Below are 14,305 nucleotides of genomic sequence, written 5' to 3' on the forward strand. Positions count from 1 at the left end.
AAGTGGAGGGTTTGAAATTGAACTGGGACCTGGAACGAATACTCCAAACAATTATCTTTTTCTCTTGCGTCTAGTAATCCCAGAATATATTCACATCTGCCTCTTTTTCTTTTCTCTTCCCACTTTTCCTCCCTCTGTCCTCCTCCTCTTCTGTAACACTTTCTCCCCTCCTTCCTTTCTCTCCTCCCTCATAGGTGATGCTATCTCCCCCTGGGGCTTTGGACAGTGTGACAGTACAGCGATCATACTTTGGATTTATGGCAGCAGATGCCTGTCACATAATGTCCACACTTTGCACCACAGCTGCAAGTGACACATATTCCTTCTGGAACAAAAATGAATGCAAAACTTTCTTTATTCTACAACTTATTTCTAAAGAACAAAACAAATTATGCATAAGGCCATATACTATTTACATGCATATAAATATTATGAATATACCGTATATTGAACCAGAAAACAGCAGGTAAAATTGGATAAAAATACTGCTATTTAAAACATAATTTAATGAACTATTTTTAAAATATCTTGTGTTATGTTTCCCCGAAAAAATTTAGAACATTTAAATGTTGCAGTCTATGATAGTTATTAACAAGAACCACTTATTTACTAAAAAAAAGCATTCATGGTGATGCACTTAAACACAAAATACATCTGAGGCAGATAGGATCAAAAACCAAAGTATTGGACTTAATCAAATGAAGGAATTAGGTTTAAATGTTAACCTTGTAATAGCGCTAGGCTAGATGTAAATTCAGGGACCCCCAAAGGAAGTAAGATTCATTATCTAGGAGACATGCATGTACGATATGTTAAAAAAATCACTAAAATTGTTTGGTGGAGACATTTTAATCCGTGCTAAAATGGTGGACTAACAGACTGATATTGTGATTCATAGAGGTATACTGTATCAAATGACATACTAAAAATCCTCAAAAATCATTCAAACAAATTCATTTTGTAGACCAGTTGGTCTTCTTCTTGGAACAATGTATCATATCATAAACATCAAATGGCTGTATCTGCTCTCTGTTCTGTTTTGACACTGTGGCACAAACATGTACTACATCATGGTATCGTCACCCGCTGCCGGGAAATTGAGATTATCAATGAGATGATGATCCAGAAATGTGTGGTGATTGGCCGGGATGATGGACCATGACATCATCCTAAGAAAAAAAACACAAAGAAATCCAGTACTTCTGGTTTGCATGGTGATGGTGATGTCAGTGCCATTGTGTGTGTGTGTGTGTGTGTGTGTGTGTGTGTGTGTGTGTGTGTGTGTGTGTGTGTGTGTATGTGTGTGTGTGTGTGTGTGTGTGTGTGTGTGTGTGTGTGTGTGTGTGTGTGTGTGTGTGTGTGTGTGTGTGTGTGTGTGCGCGAGTATGCGTGTGTGTCAGGCTAAAAAATGTGAATATGATATGATTACGTCCCGGAGCAATGCCTATCCCAATCATCACAGCACACACACACACACACACACACACACACACACACACACACACACACACACACACACACACACACACACATGACCACACACAGTGTTCTCGCAGCGCTCTTGTCCGGCCGCTGTGGTGAAGGCCAGCCGCTAAAGTCAAATGTCACGGTCATGAGATTCTGTTCACATTGCAGAAACACTGACAGCAAGATGCTCTGAAACCACACGGCATGTCAGAGTAGACTGAGACAGGAAGGACAGGAGAAGGAGTCTCCTAGCTGAAGATTTGAAATGATTTACCCTCTCAGTCATTGAGTACATCCTCATGTCTATACAGTTGATGATCATATGGCAGCTTATAAAAAATAAAAATAAATATTAAAAAAGCTTTCAGATGTAGTAGTAAGTAATAATATATTGTTTTTCTTGACTAAGGAGACTTCTCAAACAGTTCTTGGTAAGAGAAATAGACCTGAAGACTTGTGCTTTGAAACAAAAAAAAATGATGCCGCCTCTGCTACTTCTCCAGTGTTGCTGTGGGCGTGCTAATACCTACAAGCGGGGCGAGTATTGCTCATTAGCAAACTGTGTAAATTAGAACCTGGCACTTTCTCCAACAATCTATGTGCCAAACAATAAGTCATTCTTGTTTCTACTTTAGGTGACTCCCCCCCCCCCCCTCCTCCCTTTAGTTTAGGGCTTAATTTAGGATCCCAACCATGAACCGGTAGAGTCAGACCTTTTCTCTCCCTCACTAGTTGCCTGTCATCTATACCTCCTATAATAATAATGGAGACTGTGCGAAATGACAAAAGGTTTGCACCTGTAATCTCTGGGGCAACACAGAAAAACTTTTTTCCCCCACTACACTTTCAACTGTAGTGAACCCACACTATCAGTAATATCTCTCTTCTAATGTTTATATTGACATTTGAACACACACACACAAGAAACCAAGACAAAACAAGACAATCTGGTGCTGGAATAGGACCTAATAACGCTCTAAACTGGTCATAGACAAATAGCAAATAAATCATCCAAATCCCTCTCTCAAGCACACATACTACTTTAACAATCAGGGGTTTGACACCAACCAACCCTGAGATCACTGCATGACCTGCTCAACGACTGGAACATTTCATGTGTATTACGAACAAAATGCTTTTCCTGCTGCAGGGAACATGTAAACCACATCAGTTGCTGCCTCCCCATATCATTTTATCACTAAATTCCAAAACCCAAATGTCTAAAGCCATTAGAAAAGCAGATGTAGGATTTTTGACCTGAGTCTACGTTTAGTCACTACTGTGTTATTTCAATCAACAATAAAAATAAATAGCAAAAGAAAAAAGTATTTACGAGAAATATTTATCACTTTAACCTCACGGGGCATAGCTCACTCCCCCATAATCCTCTCTATCTCGCTGAGTGTTGCTATTGAACTCCAGCCAATTGAATAGTGCCACTGCCCAGTCGACCGTGATAGGTGTGTGTGTGTATGTGTGTGTGTGTGTGTGTGTGTGTGTGCGTGTGTGTGTGCGCACGCGCGCGTGTGTGATATTAGCTTATATGTGAAAATTTGAGTGGAGGGAGCCTACAGCACATAAACACACATAAACACACACACACACACATACACACATCCCCAGTGTTTTTACAGTTTCTCAACATATCCCCAGTGCAACCCTCTGAAGCTCCCTGCTGCCAGCTGAGTGCTCAGGCAGGAGGTCTGCAGCCTCCTCTGACCCCCTCATTGACTCCTGGGAGCTGTTTTCGGAGAACCGTGGCTTGAGTGTGTAACATTGACTGAACACTGTGCGTGGTTTGATCTCCCGCTGCTCTCTCGCTGCAGTAAACACAGAGGCACACCACCGGGGATCCAACAGTTATCAATAGTTCACCAGCTGCCCTGAGCTTTAACCCTTTTCAGAACTGCATCATATCATATACCTCGCATCCACTTTCTAATGAAACATCTTGTCCAAAAAAAATAACGCATTTTAATGTGTGTACTTCCATTGTATTGTATTATGAAGTTGAGAAATGCTAAACTATTTATACAGAGCGCCAATATGGTGGGATGCCCACTTGAAGAAAATTGTTCTTGTTCCACCACTGTGGGGGGGGGGGGGGGGGTGAGCCCAGTTAAGTTTTTATGGCTGCTCTTTTTCTTTTTCTTATTTCCACATATCACTGCGTTAAGTTCAGGCAAAAACATGAAAGTCAAAATACTTTTGGAAATATCTAAATCAGCTTGTTTAGGAATAACTCAATCATGGTGACACAGGAGAAACTGAACTCCCAACACACACATGTTATGGCTGACAAGAGTGCTTTAATTCTTTTCACTCATCACCTCCTAATCTGCACACACACACACACACACACACACACACACACACACACATGCTTAACCTGAACTGTAGGTCAACACACTCAATTCCACAACGCCACGTACACAAATATATGTAAGCCTTACTGTATGCACTCTCCGTCTCGCACATGAGTGGACACACACACACACACACACACACACACCCACTCTCACGCTGAGGTCCAACTGGGTTGTTTTTCTTAGGGGTGTTTATGTAAAGGAAGTTGGATCCTGAAACTTGCTGCATACTTCACATTTATGAAGGTTGGAAACGGCTTGACTGCTGATATGATTACACCAAGAAGCAAGCAGGAAAAAGCTCTAACATTCTCATATGGAAGCCATTATCCTTTCTCTGCATCGCTTTCCCTCTCTATTTATCTTTACCTTTCCCCCCAACACCCCCCACCCCTCCCATTTCACTCTATCATAATGTCCATAACTTCTCCTTTAGTTTTTTTTCTCATACTTTCACATGCTGTTTGTGTTTAGCATTGTATTCTTGCACGAGCAGCCTGCTATGTATCTGAGGCCTACTGTGAATTGTGTTGTGTGGACAAGTGTCAGAGGTGAGGGGCACAAATAAAAACACTCACGTGCAAACACACAGTGAAATGGTTTGATTAATGGATCGTTGGCCTGACTTTCCTCTCTGGATCAGCCACAGTGTTTCAGCATTAAAAAGCCATCATTTGCTATTAAATTATGTGTGTGTGTGTGTGTGTGTGTGTGTGTGTGTGTGTGTGTGTGTGTGTGTGTGTGTGTGTGTGTGTGTGTGTGTGTGTGTTTCTCTTGAGCCCCCTCCGCCCATTAATCCACTCCTAAATGACATCAGTATAGTGAGGAGTGAGAACATAGTGCATGACTGACAGAGACCAGGACAAGAGAAGGGATAAACCCCTGACGCTGTGTGTGTGTGTGTGTGTGTGTGTGTGTGTGTGTGTGTGTGTGTGCGTGCTTCTGTGTATGTGTGTGTGTGTGTGTGTGTGTGTTTTTGTGTGTGTGTGTGTGTGTGTGGATGGGTGTGTGTGTGTGTGTGTGTGTGTGTGTGTGTGTGTGTGTGTGTGTGTGTGTGTGTGTGTGAGTGAGTAAGAGAGAGAGAGAGAGAGAGAGAGAGAGAGAGAGAGAGAGAGAGAGAGAGAGAGAGAGAGCTCTCACGCCCTGGATTCTGTAATGACACAATCATCTCCGGCTGAACAAAGTTGGTGAAGACTGAAGAAATACACACACACACACACACACACACACACACACACACACACACACACACACACACACACACATACACACACACACACACACACACACACACACAAAATCACCCTAGAATAGAGATCCACCCTGCCTGACTGCAGCACGGTTTCCAAACATTGCATCAAATTCCCAGAAATATGACAACAGAAACCTGAGAGGCCAGACTGACCTGTAGGTCCTGCACAGGCTGAGGAGTCACTGCTGAATGTGTTTATGACTCTTTCTGAACTGATAGTGTTCCTGATTCATGCATGTGACCATGCCTGTATTATTAACATATATATAGCACACATTATTAGAAGTAGCTTTAACGCGTTTTTTAGCTGTCCAGCCGCCAATTTGACTTTTGGTAGAACATTTTTTTTGCTGCAGCAGGCAACTGTTATCTGCGAAAAAGCTCTGAAAAATAAACACCTTAAACTACCTGCTCAGCACTAAACAGCTGGGAGACACAGTTAGCGACTAGCTGATGAATGTAGAGGAGCATTTAGGAGCTAAAGAGACAGAAGTTGTTAAGAAACCAAAAACAGAGCACCTAAAGACAGTCAAACATAGGCAGAAAACATGGTTGAATTCATAGTTAGATTATCAAAGTCATATTATTTGAAGGTAAAAGTGAAAGAGTGCATAGCCAAAATATCAGTAATAATCCTTGATTGTACAGAAAACTATGCGCAGACAGAAATATGCCAAGTAATTTGAGAGGCACCTATTTGCAGACACATGGGGAAACGGAGCTCCACCGGAAATACGAAATTTCTTCTTCGTTTTTTTTTTACTGGCGGCGATCACCCAGCGTTTCTTCTTATTTTTGTTTTACTGCCGGCGTTCACCTAGCGGTGAATAATAACAAGACACAATTTCCACCGGTTATGGTGCTAGTAGACAGTAAAATTCATGGTTTTCGACCAATGAAATGACGTTCGGGGAGGGACAACGCCTTTGACCAATGAACGAATGATATCTTTCTCTAATAGCTTTATAAAGTAATTGTCAACATACAATTATATGAACACCCTTCCATTTTACAGATGGGGCAAAATACCATGTATATATTTAAAGCTTCGGGGTTGTTGGAAAAAGTTGAACTTTTATCTTAGAAGTCCTGGAAACAAATGCTTGTCTTTTCCTCTTAAACGAAGCTGTAAATAGCCTTTACGTAGTGTCAGTTGGAGCCTTGTTGCAGCAGTGCAGGCTAATGCTAACTGTGTTCGGATTAATAAACCTATTGTATTGTATTGTATTGTATGTAGCCTATGTCATTCTGCGGCTGCACGCGATCGTTACTGTTCACTTGCATGATCACAAAGTTACAGACGAGCCTCGTTAAATAGCCTAATATGAATATAGAAATTATATAATAATTAAAACTGTGATCACTAGGACAATGGGTCTGGTAAAATCAATCAGGATCTACAAAGGAAACTGTCACTCCCCATGTTTTAAAATGTGTTGTTTATTTTAATGTGGTGGCACTTTTTGTGTTTTATTTATAAGAGTTTATATTTGGATGTGATTGACCTACTTGTGATAATTGTGAATTAAAGAGACGGATTTCGGAAGATGTACACAAAGCTTCATTGCTTCATTCATCTTCTACCTCAACATCTACTTTTTACCACCGTCCTGGCCACTTAGGACTCTTAACTGACTTCTTTTACTGTCTACTAGCACCATAACCGGTGGAAACTGTGTCTTGTTATTATTCACCGCTAGGTGAACGCCGGCAGTAAAACAAAAAGAAGAAGAAACGCTGGGTGATTGCCGCCAGTAAAAAAAACTAAGAAGAAATTTCGTATTTCCGGTGGAGCTCCGTTTCTCCATGGGTCTGCAAATAGGTACTCTTGAGTAATTTGGGTCGAAGTTGAACCAGGAATTAATTCTGTAAACTGGATTTTAACAATGTTTTTTGTTATAAGGTCATCATTTGCCTTTGCTTTCCCTTTAAAATAAGTTTGGCTAACCTGGAGCCTTGTTTAATCTGGAGACTGTTAATCATCTCCCTGTGTGTGTTCATCGCCCCCTCAGACTTATTTTTAGGCCGCTTTCCCAGATCTCAGAATTTTCCTTCATAATTCTTCAGAAACTACAGTATACACAGTACAGTTATTTTAAGTATAGCTCCAGTCACTGGTAAACAAAAATAGAGTAACAAGATAAATGGGTCTCACAGTATAAAAACAGATGTAAATGTAATGTACACATAAGAAAAACCTGAAGACTTTATGAAAAATAAAAATAAAACATGCTGTGGCCTGTCCGTCTCCCATAAATAGAACAGAGCGGGCCCTATTTAGGAACACTTTCACATATGCAACACAATAGTCTGAGGTCTACCACACATCACCACCAAAGAGGAGCAGGAGGAGACACTGGGAGAAACTGAGAGACAAAATATAATAGAATCTGGCGAAGACAGAAGGGATTATATGGCTCCTGGACCTTTAGCTGTCCCTGGAGTCGTACATTGTTTTACTCCTGCGGTTGCAGCCACGTCGCTGGGTTCTGGATTGGGCCAGGTCTGATATGTAACTCTATTGAAAACATTGGCATTACAGTTGGACAGCCTGGGAATGCAGTGGGGGGAAAACACAAGAAAAATGAGCTGAGAAATGTCTGTTTGTTTGTCACGTAGTGGAAAAAAGGAGCGTGAAACCATGTGAGTTCATCTCAGGAGACAGTTTGAGGTTTTGTATTCATATTTTTTTAGGACTTTTTTGAGTACACATGCTTCCATATCCGAGGATCTACATGTGCCAGTTTGTATGTACAGAAGAAGTGTGTTTTTGTGGGAATATCTAGGAAGAGAGGGTGGGGCGGGTCTTATCTTCACCCCTGCGGTGTGATTGGTGGTTTGCCGTCCCTGTTGATGGATTGATGGAGGCTGCTCTCCTGTGGTTGGTTGAAGGGTTAATCTATCATTCTCTTGTACAGGTGCAATGCAGACATTTACTTTTCTATCAAAAACTTCTCATCTTCTCCTCCCTACAACTCAAGCCTATCACTAATAAGTCTTTCTTCAGCTTTCTGAATAGCACTGTCTACATGTTACATACAAAAATATTTCCTTTTGCAAAATGTTTAGTTAATTTCTTTCAATAGCCATCCGGAATACTATAGTGATAAATATTATATTATATACTATATATTTTCAGGTCTGCCAGTGAGAAATATTGATTAATTACTGCTTGTCCTAAAGGTTGCCATCTTATTACTCTAGCTCTCAAATGTCTCCATCTGCCTATACTCTACTGGCTTTATGTAACAACATACAGTACATCCGACATGCTATGCTTTCTCTCAGTTCGTACACACACAAAATCTTGCTGTTACTGCACATAGTTTTGAGTTGACGGAGGGGTCTGCTCGCTGACCTGACATCTGCAATGAAAACATGCACATTCCATAAAAAAAACGAGAGACTGACAACCTACACATGACGCAAGAATGTAAGTGTTGTACATTTTCCTGGTTCAGACTTTGACCCTTCATTTCTTAGTGTAGGCGCTGGCCTTAATGTGTTTTTATGCCAGCATTTTTTTTCTTCCATGTGTATACATGATCTGGACATTTTGTTGTACTTTATCTGTCTGTCCTACTTCATAATCTCTTCAGTCAAATTAAATGTGAATGTGTGCATGCTGTACACAGGGGTGGACTGACCATCTGGCATACCGGGCAAATGCCCGGTGGGCCGGCGGCCTTTTGGGCCGACCCGGGCCGACGAGGTTCAATTTAAAAAAAAAAAAAAAAAAAAAAAAAAAAAAAAAATCTGGGCCCGGCCCGGCCCGGCCCATGTCACACAGCCGTGGGCCGAGGTCCCTTCCCTCTCGGCCGCGCAGACTGTCAACTTAACCTGAAAGACCAATGAAATATTGGCCCATTCATCATGATTGGTTCTGTACCGGGCCTGGCCCAATCACACACACAGCAGAGGGCCGAGGCCCCGCCCCTTGGGCCTCGGCTGTCAATCACTTAATCAAGTCACGTCACTAACAGACAGAAAAACAACTCGAGAAAAACGGAGAAGAAACGGAAAGGAGACAGTTGCTGGACTAGTGGTAAGAAGTTGAAAATAAAGTTATGTTGAGAATAATTGTGTAGCTTGCTAAATTTTAAAACAGCAGTAGTTTGCCAACAGCTAGCTGCTTGCGTTAACATCATGGATAGAGCCATCTATAGAGCCATGTCAAAGTGGCTATTTTAGCTAACAACCTACTAAACATTTGCTAGCTCTCTTGTGGTTTATTTGGGGAGTTAAATAGCTCTGTTGTTGGTGTATTGAAAGAGTATCATTACTTTGCTAGCTGATCAACATTAAAGTGAGGAAGCTGTCAGTTTTTGCTTCTTGCTGTAGCCTACTTATTCAGTATAGTGGATTTAATAATGTTTTACTTAAATATACTTTTCTGTAGGCTACTGATTGTTGACATGGTTAAACATAGCCTACTTGAATTTCATGTATTTTATATATGATTTAAATGCAATTTAAAAATGCAGACTGTAATTTGACCTGAACATAAAAAATATATTAATATATCACAAAGTTAACAGTAAATGCAGAAAAGTATATTCACTCAAATATGCAACATAAAGTTGTCACACTTTCTCCTTTCACAACACTGAGTGTTTGAGGCATTAGGCTTCTCTTTTTTTACAAATATTCAGAAAATTAGACCACCACAGAATTGTAGCATACTTACTTTTTACAAGCTGGTAAGTTTATTTTACTAGACCTGCTTTCTAGACCATCATGTACTTTAGAATAATATACATTAGACCATTACTTTTTTTACACTTTTTTTCACATTGGTTTACTTAGTAAAACAACAATTTGTATATTGTAATGCATCTTTCCACCTCTTTAACTGATACATCCTCAAAACCTCAATCAATTGTGTGTCTCTCCTCATTTATGAAACAGGTTGAGACACCATCCACAGAGGAGGAGTCTGGAGAGAGGGAGCAAGGAGCAGGAGGAGGTTGATTACTTCGTCCATCCTGAGCCTACCATGTTAGAGGCATTTTTGAGCACCACCCACAACAGAATACTATAGCTACTAACACTTTGTAAATATTATTGTATTATATGTCTGTACACTTGTTCAAAATAAACCAACATTTTAATTTAATTCAATGGAACAGTCATCTTTAAGGGACCGTGATAAATGTGTTCTGGTGGGTGGTCGATCAATTGTGGTGGGCCGGTCTGGGTCCAAAATGCCAGGGCCAATTTTTGGTCCCAGTCCAGCCCTGGCTGTACATATTTTGTGGTCTTATACGTTGAGCGAGGTTGTACTGCTAGCCACGGTGGCACACGATGGTAGAGCAAAGTGTTTCTAGCATCCATCACACAGCTTACATTAAAACAATATAGGGGAGAGTGGCCTAAGTTGTGCAACTTTTTACTCAAAGTGATTTTAAAGTGAGGCCTTGACAGTTGTGTCTCCAACTCAAATATGTACATATATTTCAGGATGTTGTGCATCCCTGGCAATAAAAACTTTGGATCTGGAATAAACTGTTTAAGAAATATAGCTTTCGGAAAAAAAGTTGTCTTGTGGCACAACTTGCCCCCGGTGTGGGGTAAATTGTGCCATTGATATATATCTCATAAACTGTAATGCAAGACAAATCCATAAGACAATTACTTATTTAAGGTTTATTTAAAGTAAATAAAGTAAATATTTTACAAAGATTGAAGGTCAATTTTCTTAAACAAGGCCTGGCAGATCTAGGTGGTTTTGCCTGCAAAGCTCACAATGACAAAGTCACCATTATCATCTTTCTGGCCATCTGAACTCTAATCAGTGGTGTCGTTAAGTGGAATAGAGATGTCAGTCTCTTCTGAGCTACTGTAGACAATCACTTTCTTTTTTTTTCTCAGCGTATACAGTCATGCCACTGGCACAACTCTCAGAAATGTACTTTGCACTAGTTGCTCCGTGCTTGTGACTGCCACCTGACAAATGTGATTCCCCCTCCATTTCTGCCTTTATATCAAGGCTCAAAACCCATCTTTACACCCTGGTTTTTCCTCCCCATTAACTATCTTACCTCTGCACTACTATCTTTGTTTATATTTGTTGATGTATGGGCTTTATGTCTTTTATTTTTGTTATTGTTATTTTACCTTCATTGTTTATCTACTGAATGCACTATGTACAGCACTTTGGACAGTGCAAACTGTCATAAATGTGCTTTTATAAATATATTTTACTTACTTACTTACTTACTTACTTACTTACTTACTTACTTATAACTCACATAGGTCCATGGGCACAAATCACCCAAACCCCAGAATTTTGGATAATAGGCATGATGCAGCAGTTTAGGGCTGACATTGTGCTAACTATATAGACACTAAAGCACTAAAACATGTGTCAAATGTTTTCAAACGTGTCTATAATTGTTCAGACACAATAATCAAAAAACCATGATCATGGAAATTTTACTTTGAAAGGCAAAAAAAGATGTTTTGAGCTTAAATGTGCTTATATCTTATTCCATGTTTCTCTCTTCTTTACAGGATGAGTCAAATGGATGGCTCTTCTTAAATATGTGGTCACATTTCCAATTTCTTCTATGGTTTTCTAGAAACAAGGGATGGCACACTTCCCCAACTGCACAACTTAGGCCACTCTCCCCTATTCTGCAATTTCCTCTCTGGCAGCTCATGTTATTTTCCTCTTTTGTCTGTCTTTGGGAATGATTTTCATGTTGACCTGCGGACAGAGAGTGGTGATTTTGGTCACTAAAGAGTGTGCAGGCTGTCGGTGCAGAGGATCACCCACAATGCAGTGCAGGAGCAGGTTTTCAAGGTGTTGCATTGGCGTCACTTCCAGCCTTTGTGAGCAGCACCTGGAATCGACATCATTGTTTGGCACGTTCCTCTGACGTGCACGCTGAAGAAGAAGAAGAAGAAGTGCAGGCAGTTATAAATTCTTCCCATCTGGATTGCTGGCATTTCCATTTTTCAGCAAATGGCAGCACTTGATGCACAACCGAAAAGGGATTTTAGTTTGCGTGTCTTCGGCATAAACTCATCCTAGCAGCGTCATTGCCATGGTATACAACTGAGAAAAGTTTGTCTTGTGTTCTATGATTATCTCACCATTGGAGACTTCAAATCCTATTATATAAACACACACAGGCAAAGGCATGGAACCCCACAACATGCCTTCAGGCCTCTTGTTCGTCCACCTCTTTCATAATTCCCTCTCCCCTTCTCTTCCATCGCCCCCTTACCCTTTTACCCCGTGCTTCCCTCCACCCCTTGTCACGTTCAATATATGTTGTACAGCAGTGTACTATGTTGGTGGTGGTCCAAAGGAAACCACCTACCAAACACACATACACACACACACACACACACACACACACACACACACACACACACACACACATACAATCACTGTGAGGGTGGTAATCCCACTTTCTGCAAACCATGTGGAAGCCATTGCAGTGTAATCTGTTGTAATTGTGTTGTATTTGAGAGAGAGCTGTTCTACATTACCTACTTCATTACCACGTGTGCTAGTGTGTGTGTGTGTGTGTGTGTGTGTGTGTGTGTGTGTGTGTGTGTGTGTGTGTGTGTGTGTGTGTGTGTGTGTGAGAGAGAGAGAGAGAGAGAGAGAGAGAGTTAAACAAAGTGCATTACTAAGTACAAGAGACGGAGGGAGAAGGGAGAAAGAAGGAAAAGATTGATAAGAAAAGACAGGGGAATAATGTCTCATCACCAGCGCGATGAGACGCTATAGTCACACACTGTTTTCATCCATTATCTCTCATCCCTGTGAAACATCTTGTAAACTAAGTGCATTAAACATCTGAGTAATTGCACTTCATCACCACACACACACACACACACACACACACGCACACATATACATTCAGACCGGGACACACACACACACACACACAAACCCATACACCATTACACACATAGATTGCGCAATTACACATGGCTAATGGATTGAGGGCTTCAAGCACTCTGAACTTAAATCTAGCGTGTATATAAGTACACAGACCTCACTCTGTGTAGTTTACCTGTAAACACAAGCTGAAATGAGCCGTGCAATGTATGCTGTTTGCTTCATGTGATCATCCAAAGAAGCTTAAATTGAACTGTTGTACATTATGAGTCTAGAGAGAAAGACATATTTTCTTAAACAAAGTATATTTAGAACATGCATGTCTTGAAACTTCTGGATTATATGCTGCTAAATCACACACAGATTTGAAACCACACTGAAATAATGGACATCACTGTTGAGATGGGAGTACATTTTACCTCTGTCTTCAGACACTCGAGAAAACTCACCAAAAAATAACTTTAACGGGAAAATAGGACATTAAAATGTTATTATCTATTACAAGCTTTATTTGTTTCTCCTGTCCATATTGACACAAAGCAATTTAAACTAAAGTGAAGAGGGACAATATCAGAGTCAAGCTTTTTTAGTATAAATTCCCCTCTTTGTGCTAACATTGCCATTGTTTCTTTACTGACTCACAACACATGCAGGGATAGTAAGACAAAGCTGGAATAGTCAAAATAGTAACTTTAATAAAAGCTCTGGCAAAATTTAATTATACAACTTTGTTTGGAACAAGGACTGTGTTCTGTCATATCCAATGGTAATTTTACTCAGAATATACAGAATTTCTTTGCAAAAAAAAATTTAAAAATAAAAGTTGGACAATAGAATGTTTGAAAGCTGCCTAGTTACATCAAGATCATACGGGGCTTAGAGTAAGGAGAGGCAACAGTCCTGAGCATGATTTGAGTAGATGTCTTGTTTAGTGTTTGACTTGGTGCAATGGGAATCTGCTTTAATGTAATGACTGTTTGTCACGTAAAAAGAAATGCACAAAAACATTCTGAGAGGCCAAAACTCTCTGCCTCTGGGCGAATGCAGAGCGTAGTAGCCTTATAGTGGCCTATCACTCACGGAGCTGCTGGCCAGTCAGTCAGCCCTGCTGCCAATACAACGCTGATGGATGCAACCAGTTCCTGGCTGCACACTCACCTTCATCCATCCATTCTCCGGGGGAAAGAGTGAGTACAGAGGGAGAGAGGAGGGAAGGATGGAGATGTAAAGAGAGAAAGAGAGGCAGAGGAGAACAAGATAGGAAGAAAAACGCCCAGTCTCTCAGCGCCCTGCAGAGTGAGATAAATAGGAGGGGTGAGTCTGATCCATGAGCTGATGAATGATTGAGCTAACACCTCCCCC

Source organism: Ammodytes marinus, assembly GCF_949987685.1.
Source record: "Ammodytes marinus genome assembly, chromosome: 14".
Classification (NCBI taxonomy): domain Eukaryota; kingdom Metazoa; phylum Chordata; class Actinopteri; order Uranoscopiformes; family Ammodytidae; genus Ammodytes; species Ammodytes marinus.